This window comes from Euprymna scolopes, chromosome 28 (genome assembly GCF_053919585.1).
Source record: "Euprymna scolopes isolate OS-2025 chromosome 28, ASM5391958v1, whole genome shotgun sequence".
Lineage (NCBI taxonomy): Eukaryota > Metazoa > Mollusca > Cephalopoda > Sepiida > Sepiolidae > Euprymna > Euprymna scolopes.
Genome location: NC_136509.1, coordinates 93,228,934 through 93,239,400, shown reverse-complemented (window position 1 = coordinate 93,239,400; position 10,467 = coordinate 93,228,934).

The following is a 10,467-nucleotide window of genomic DNA, read 5'->3' as shown; positions in this document are numbered from 1 at the left end:
CGTGTCAGAATTTTCCATATGATATATACATATATATATATGTATATGTATATATATATGCATATATATATGTATCATATGCAAAATTCTTACACGATATATTATGCATATATGTTGTTAATATTATACATAGTATTATTATACGTGTATGTATAGAATGCATATATATATTAATAATGAATATATATTATGCATATATGTTATATAGTGTTATCATATTATATATAGCATGCATATGCTATAAACATCATGCATGCATGTTATTATAAATATATTATATATATATATATAATAATATTATATATATATATATATATATTATGCATATATATATATTATGCATATATATATATGTCATGCATGGATATTATGTATATATATATATATATATATATATATATATATATATATGTTATGCATATTATTATACATATAGATATTATGAATATATATTATTACATATAATATTATTATAAAATATATATTATGCATATATATTATATGTTATTTGTATATTATGCAGTAATATAGGTGTATTTATAAAATAAATAAATTAATACACAAAATATTTACTTCAACAGTACGGAATACATAGGTAGAGCTAGGTAGTAAGTTATGAAAACGTATATCGCAATTAAGCTATTATATATACGAATTCTCACGAGAATGAAACGCGGAATATTTTGCGTAGCTTAATTGCCATATATATTTTCATAACTTAATATATATATATATATATATATATATATATATATATATATATATATATATATATATATGTATATATATAAGACGTCTGCACGTTTTACCGAATATAATCGTTTGATTCAATGTCATAACTAATACACAAGTGTTTAAATGTGATCCTGGTCTAATAGCTAAATGTTTTCATATCGATTCTAACAGATAACACCGAAGTCATATTTCGTTTTTAACTTTTCACTTTCTAAATCACTATGTATTGAGTACAATATAATAATCAATACAGAATTGACTCTATAATAATAAATACGAAATTTGCATGAATTAAAATATCATATTTAGGCATATTTTAGGACTGGGCAACGCCAGCCGGATGCCTTCAAGTTCTATATAAAACTGTATGCGATACACGTACTTATCATCTGCAGTTTGTGTGATTATTGCATTTTGCTAATAATTTTAAAATACTAAATAATAAAGAACTATTAGTATTTATTTGCTTTCCCACCAAAGCAAAATATGACACAAGGTCGTTTTTAAAATGGGGTTAAACCAGCTCTACGAAAAAAAAAGGGAAAAAGGGGCATTCTGGTTGGGTCCAAAAATAGTAATTGTCCCAGTATAGAGGGTTTCCCCTCCATTGACTGGGACAAATTATCTTAAGTGCAGCATCTGAAGAACAGATACTACATTTTGATCCCGGCCCGATTTTCAACTATTTTAGCTCTGGAGATTAATAAAAGTTATTTCAGTGCAGAGGGGTGCATACTGAACGTACGATTAAATATCGATGGATATATGGGAAGATATGAAGTGGTTGCATTAATATTGTTTAAATCAAAGTGTTAAAAAAACTGCCAATGGAGTCCTGTTTCCTGAAAAATAATGTAAATATTTATGTGGCCTTTGATCGACTCGATTCTGTTGTTACCATTGGTTTCCCCAGTTTTTGTTGTATTTTATATATTTATATTTACTTATATCATTTTTGTTATAGAGTTAGCTGATTTACCCATTTTAGGAATAATGGACTTATCCAGATACTACAAATATAGTTACATCTTTAATAATTAGAAGAAACCTTGTCGACCTCTGATAGCTATTGCAAATGATACTCCATATGAAAGCTCTTCGTTAAACTCCTCAGCTTTACGTTCACGGGGAACATGAATTGGACCAAATACTTTCATGGCACTGGCAAGGCTGCTGCGAAGACGATGGGATCTCTTTACCGACATAAATGTTACTTACTCCTCGTAATCTCCTGCCCCTCTACAAAGCCACATTCACCCATGCGTGGAGTATTGCTACCACATTTAGGCTGGTGCATCTACTACTAGACAAGAATTCGAACAGAGTAGCCAACCTAACAAGTCCCACGCTATCAACCGAACTCCAACCTCTGTCTTATTTACGAAATGTTTTATCTCTGTACCTCTTTTACAAGTATTTTAATAGAAAAGTGCTCCGACGAACTTCAAGCCCTTGCACCCCCATCGACGTAAATACTCCCGTCTAACCCGACAAGAAGCAAAATCCCAGCCCTATACTGTGGAGATCCCTAGACACTAGAAAGGCTTTTACTCAAATAGTTTATTTCCTCGAACTGACAGAGTTTAGATTTTGGGAGCCCTTCCCGGGTTCATTCTTCCCTAACTGTACTGACATGCAGAAGTTCAAATGTAAACATACATCTTGCTGTCCAACTCCCTACATAGTATCCATACAAATTGTATCCCAAATAGTAGCCCCCTACATCAAAGTGGCATTAAACAAACATCTAGACATATGCAGGGTTTTAATCTCAATAATCAGTCCGACAGGAACTTGGTCATTTAGGTGACCTTTTATCTGTCGGACTGAGGCATCCTTCTGGGTAATCATAAGAGGTTTACCCTGCCAGATCTTGCCTTCCCTATTTCGAGTGGAGTAAGTTTACTGCGTACTGCCTGATGAACTCTAACCCGAGAATTCCGACGGTGCTGCCCAGACAATTTTTATACGGTCAGAGTGCTCCTTCTTTAGGAGTGCTGACTTGTCTTTCCCCGCCTTCCTGATCTTGTGTCACATCTTCCTGAAAGAAGGAAATACTGCGATTTGTGGCAGTTATGGCTTCAGAATCATGACGTGTACTTTTGTAACATACTATTTGCTAATAGACTTTTTTTTAACTATACCACTGTTTTTTTTTTTGTTTTGTTTCTTTTTTAGTTTAGATTATTAACGGTCGGAAAACTATAAAAAAAATTTATTTTCGAGAATCAAGTGTTTACAAGAGGACAACGTAATGTTTGCAAACATCCATGAGTGAAAGTACGACGACCGAGGATAAGATTCGAAATCAGAACGTCAAGGTCGTCGGTCCACCTTGGTAGCCACTCCACCGCCTTCCGAAGTCTGGTTATAACAGTACGAAATAAGCAGACGCCAACCGGTTTCCAGGGCCAGGGAAAACAACCATAGAATCACCGGACACTGCAATGCGGCAGGCCACAGTAGAAGACAACACATTAGGATATATGCACAAATATGCATACCTATATATATATATATATATATATATATATATATATATATATATATATATATATATATATATATATATATATATATATATATCTGTATATGTGTGTCTGTTTGTGGATCGGTGTAGAATACACAATATGCAAGGTGCGTGTATGTTTACAGTTCGACACAATTTATATATTATTCACATCACTCCAGTACAAGCCTCGTTCTTATAGTAGATGTAATAACCTCAAATGCTAATGTCCCTCATAAATAATTACTTAACAGATTGAAGGGCAAATGGAAATGACGCCGGTCAGTTTAGGTCATACGAGGCATTGATCTAATAATATATACAAATACAAAAATCAGGCATATATAAATATTTATCTATAGCAAAGAAACGTACAAAGCATATTATCACACAAGCATATGTATTCGACAATATATATATAAATAGGCAGAATATTTGCGTACTATAATTGTAACTTTTAAACAAACACACACACACACACTCACATATATATATATGTGTGTGTGTGTGTGTGTGTGTGTGTGTGTTAACCTCATTATGCAGCGTGTAGGCATAATCGCGTCCACACACGGTTCGTGGCAGATCACCGAAGTTAAGCAACGTTGAGCTTGGCTAGTATCAGATGGGTCATCATTTGGGAATTCCAAGCGCTGTATGTGGTCTCCGCTTATCTCGGCATTGTTTCCAGTCGTCCTGAACCTCCATTTGCCACTGGTATTTAACAACGCCGACTAAGGAGAGGTGTAGCTGAAGATTGCGCAACGCTTGCCACAAAAATTCCACGCGCAGGCACCATTACAGTGTTTATCCATAGTCTGCCAAGATGTAAGGAGCTACTATATATTATACTAAATCATATACATTTGTAAACACCTGATGTATCTGAATGCGTATATGTTTATATATGCTGCGTAATACACACACACACACACACACACATACATACACACATACATATATATATATATATATATATATATATATATATATATTAGTGATGGGAGGATTCCAATACAATTACCGATTCTGTACTAAATTCCCAATTCCGATACAATTACCGATTCAGATTCTGTATAAATCTCTAAATATTTAACTCGAAAGTGGTTATTTTGTCCCTATTACCGTAAAAACACATTTTTAATGTGTATATATTTTCTCAAACGTAGAAACACACTTGTGTGTGTGCGTGGGGAGGGGGTGATCTATAGATTTTAATTTTATTGTAAAAGTTAAATGAATAAATATTTTTTATTACTTCCGGCAGCGGAAGATTGTTTTCTTTTAAACAAAATCACATTTAAAAAAAATAAATAAAAGAGTCGTTTTTGGCATTGGAAAATAGGCACACATTTTTCCAATTCCGACACTGGTTCCAATACGGCAAAAATTCCGATTTATCTGATTCCCGATTCCAATTAATCGTATAAACATTAATATAATATAAGGTATTTTAATATAATATAATATAATATGTGTCTTATATATAAGATAAGAAATAAAGCTTCTATATAACTTTATTATACTATCAGATTAATAAGAAATGAGTATGAAAGCACAAACTTTTTTATTCAGGCCATATATTACATGGTATATATATATATATATATATATATATATATATATATATATATATATATATATATATGTTTCTGTAGAAATATATTTTCTTATTATATACCAATCCTTATTTAAGAAGCTCAATGTACTTACAGAGCAGCATAGAGAATAAATGACAAAAACTATATTCCAAAATTCATGATGTTGACCATCTTATCATTTATTCCTTTAATTCAGTTGACTTATACAATTCTTGACAGTATCTGTTTCGTGGCGCAAAATCAATCACTTAATTCAATTAATATCAATCAGTGAATCTATTATGCCCTTAACTCATCAGAAGAAATAGCAACAATCAATCCGTCAAAAGGAATTGAAATGTGATTTGACATGGTAAAAATCCGAAAATTGGAAGAGAAACTGCAGTTACCTTTATATTTTTCCATTACGCCACATTGAATTATATATATATATATATATATATATATATGCCGAGTCGTAGAAATTTCCAGGTTGGTATCTGTGGGCGCATTCACTGCGAGTTATGCACTCCTAGTCTTCGTTAAGATACGCATTTAGAAGAAGAAAACTCTGATGTAAAAACCTGCGGTGTATCCTAACTATGTCCTGCGGCAGTCATTTGCACCGACAAAGGTAAGCAGTAATACCAAAAGGTGTGGTTGGTTCAACACAAAGCCTTCACAACTAAAAACAATTCATCTATGTAGATTTCCGATCAACTTCATGCATTGAAATCGATAGGAAGGTCTATCATATATATATATATATATATATATATATATATATATATATATATATATATAAATATAATTATCCACTGACACGTGTTTCGTCGTCTACGACTCATCAGAGTGGCTGAATGCCGCTCCCCATTTAGGGGGTACCAAATTGGTCAAAGGGAAAATTATTCCCAACTCGCATTTAGGTAAAAATGCTCTTTCGTATAAATAATTGAATTCTTTCAATGAGTATCGCTAACAAAAACAAATAAAAACATCTATATATATATACATATTTATATTTATATATTTATATATATATATATATAGATATATATATATATATATGTGTGTGTGTGTGTGTATGTATTGTTTAATATATATAATTCATATATATATATATATATATATATATTGTATTATATGTAATGCATATATATTGTATAATATATATATATATATATATATATATATATATATATATATATATATATATATATATATATATATATATATACGGGGTGTCCACAAAGTCTGGCTACATTATGTAGCCAGACTTTGTGGAAGCATCCTCTAGATTATGTAGCCAGACTCGTGATGCGGGGTTCGAATCGTTCGACTAGTATTAATCGTGACACCCTGCACTGAAGATTCCCGAAAGGATGAAACACTAGTGTCTGTAGGTTTTTAATTATTATAGTAAAAAAATAATTATATATATATATATATATATATATATATATATATATATTATTGTTATTAGTATTGTTATTACCTCGGCAAAAGGATGGACCTGTAAATTCACCCTTGCCCGTTCGTCTGTCCGTACTTTTCTCAATAACTACATCTTGGAAATTTTGCACAAACATTAAACATGATATGATTAAAAACGTAACAGAACGGATTTTGCGGGAAAAAGGGTACCATTTGGGTTAAAATAGCTGAAATTGACACTTTTGTGCTTATTAAAAGAAATTGATTCATTGGATTTTTATGGAAATTTCTGAAAAGTTGTAACTAACTGATTTCTATATAATTTTGTTTGTCTATACTTTGCGATAACTCTTGGGTGTGTCTCAGGGGCTCTTTTTAGGCTAATAAAAACACTCCATTTTTCGGACTATTTTACCATATAAGTCCAAAATTGTTTGTGTTTGTCTATTTAGCAGTTTTGCATGATGCTGAACTCAAATGTAAATATGTTAAGGCATTGGTGAGACTCTAAAAAAAGCAACCTCTGTCACGGACTTGCGTCAGAAGCAAGGATGCGTCATCGAAAACTGGGGAAAATTGCATTGGAAATGTGGTGACTAACAAATCCTGAAACACAAAATTCGCTCGTTTTAATGGTATCTATCACGTCTTCGTGGCTCTTCAACTTTTTATTTAAAAAAAAAAAGAGATTTTGTTTTTTGCATCGGCCCTCGTATTATTATTATTTCATGTGTCGATATAAAATGTTTATCTGTCGAATTTCAATATTTTCAGCAACAGTGCTCAATACGTGAGTAGAGCTGAGTAGTAAGTTATGAATACATAAATGGCAATTAAGCTACATAGAATCATTTACGTTTTATCCCCGTAAGGAATCGTCGGGTTAAAATGTTGCAAGCAAGGATTATAAAAACTGAACATAAATTAACGTATTTTCAAAGATAAGCACTTGTCATCAAAAGGAAACTTCACGTATTAAAGGTCAATTTCTTTTATATACTTTATATTCTAGCTTAGAAGGTATTTTTACTAGGGAGATTTTGTACGATATATTTTCATAACTCATAACTTACTATGTATATATAAATGTATCTATACTGCTATAAATCATTGATATTAATATTAAAAATCATTTCTTTTCAATTTATTTAAAAAGAAAATACAACTTTGTTATATATGGGTCGTGGAATTGCATTCATCTGCTAAAGATCTAGTTAATTTGCATATTCTTTTAAAAATTCATTTTAATTTATTCCTGTGAGTTTTTTTCGGTTTTCTTATTGTATGATAATATTAAGTTTACTATTATGTGTAATTATATTCATGCACATATTCTACATGATTTATACTTGCGTAATATTTGCGTAAAAAGGTTATAATAAGCACAAACCTCTATCATTATATATATATTTATGTATGCGTATATATATATTTGTTTTCAAAAATTGGCCTACCAAACTCCTCTGTCAATTTTTGGTCTATAGACAACACACTTAATATATAGGGTATTTGAACCCATGCGAAACTTTATATTTGGGGTTTAGCCGAGTAAAATCGGCGCAAAAGTGTGAAAATTAAAACAAAATGGATGTTTCCAGGTGAAGGCCGAAAGAAGGCATTACTAATATGGCTGCGTAACGTAATAGCTATTGGCTCATATTTTCATTTTTAGCTTTGCAGCAAACATGTCTTCATAGTTCAGATATTATCGTCAAAAAGGAAAAAGTCAATCATGAGTTAAACGTTTTGGTTTCGATTTTCAGTGGTGTCACCCGAGTCATTTTTTAAACTTTTTAAATCATTACTATATATTGGGTTCAATAAAATCCTGTATATAATATTTTGATTGCAGAAATTCTCCTCTGGACTAAATTACCGTAGGTTTGAAACAACAGATGCCACATACAAATTTGTTGTGTCTAGACTATTAACCACTACATTATGTAACTTTACAACTTCATTAAAGACATATTTAGTCGTTATAATAAAATCCTACGATTCATCCTAGGAGAGAAATCATTACTATCACCATTACCATTAAAGGAAGTAGTCTCTATTTTCCCCTCTAATTCATAACTGCTCTCCCCGTCCCCACTCTTCACCGCGTAAAATTACACACATTGCCCCATCACCTTTATTAACTAAATCATAAACTCTTAGTAAGCACCTCCATTTCCAATTCGAAGATTCAGAAAATAATGATTTCTCCATACGCAAACTCCGCCCTTTCTCATTGGATGCCAGCTGTAATTTTCTTATTCTAGTTTTTAAGCCTTCAACAAACACGAACACACACGTATTATACAACATGGCGTCTGCAAAACACGTGTTGCGCCAAATTGTTACACCATATACATAGAAGACACCAACATTACGTGTAGATTGTTTACTTCTTGGCCGCTCGCAGATATTTAAACAAAAATGATAAAAACTTACCGAATGGCTACAGTTTACTTTGAAATAAGTTTGTCATCTATTCTCTCTCTCCTTTTCTCTCTCTCTCTCTCTCTCTCTCTCTCTCTCTCTCTTTCACACACACACAGGCACACACACACACACCCTCTCTCTCTCTCTTTCTCTTTCTCTCTCACTCTCTTTCTCTCTAAAAACTACACGAATTATCCATTTTAACGCTATTAGATCTCTTTTTAAACTTACGTCAAAAATATGGGCGATTTTTGAGGAAGATCTTCAAGGTTGAAAACACTATTAACCGTGTTATCGTTTTAAAATCTACAAAAAAAATATACACATATATAAGTCAGGGTAGTGTTTTCCGTTATAGAAGCATTGATTGAGTTTGAAATGAAATATGCATGAAATACGTTTGAAAGCCGAATTGCAACGCAATATTGTGAAAATAATTAATATTTCAGACTAGGATTGTGAAAATAATTTATATTTCTGACTAGGATTCCTACGTTAGAATCCTATATTTTCGATTTAACATCATGGCGAGAAAAAAAGGGGAAATATGCATAATTCTGATGAAGGCGTCTAACTCCGAAATATTAATTTAATCTATTATGCCCTTAACTCATCAGAAGAAATAGCAACAATCAATCCAATTGTTGCTATTTCATCTGATGAGTTAAGGGCATAATAGATTCACCGATTGATATAATAATTAAGTGATTGATTTTGCGCTACGAAACAGATATTGTCAAGAATTGTGTAAGTCAACTGAATTAAAGGAATAAATAATTAGATGGTCAGCATAATGAATTTTGGAATATAGCTTTTTGTCACTCACTCACTATATATATATATATATATATATATATATATATATATATATATATATATATATATATTTAATTTCGAATCTCACTAATTCAAAACACGTGTCCGTGGATGACTAAATAATGTATGTTTAGATTGAATATAATGATGAATCTACGCACACCCACATGCACCCAAACACACATAGAAAAGTTAATCATAGAATTATGGTATCATAATAACATAACAGATGCTACAATATGCCCCTCCACAAAGCATAGTTTACCTTGAGGGATTACAACAACTTCCTTAGAAAAAGGAATGCAATTCCTGAGAGCACAATCTTATGAAAACAAGACCGATACTAGATTACAACACCCATTAACAACTAATCAATCAAACACGAGCGTGTTCGAATATATGGTTAAGTAGCAGTTTTAGTCATTTAGAACTGCTTTAAAGCTTCACCGCTCACTAATTTTTCGACCAAATTTCAAACAATTATTACTGTTTATAGATCACCTTCTCATCTATATTTTGAAAAAAAAAATGTCAATTTTCGTAAAACAAAAGTTATGATGAATTTTCTGGTGTTCAAAATCGTAAAAATATGTAAGGAGATGAGCGACGCTTGTTATGTTGTTTCCATAGTAAATACATCGCTTCAGAGACTACTGTTGCTACTATTTCACGGCTGGTGCGAAAAGAGAAGTAACAAGTGAAACAGACAGAATGAAAGCATGAAAGGGAGATAATCAGGTGGATTTTATTGAAAGCAGACGATTACCGCACATTGTTATTACATATGTGCTTATGGGGTAAAAATAAGACTGAAATTAAACAAAGAACAAGTGAATTTATTGGAAGCCTGGAAAAATCAAGGATTACAATAGACAAATGTGAGCATAAGTAGTTATATATTTAAGCTTGCAAATTGAAAAATAAAGAACTCGTTGTTAAAACTAGAAAAGAAAAGGATAAGACAATATG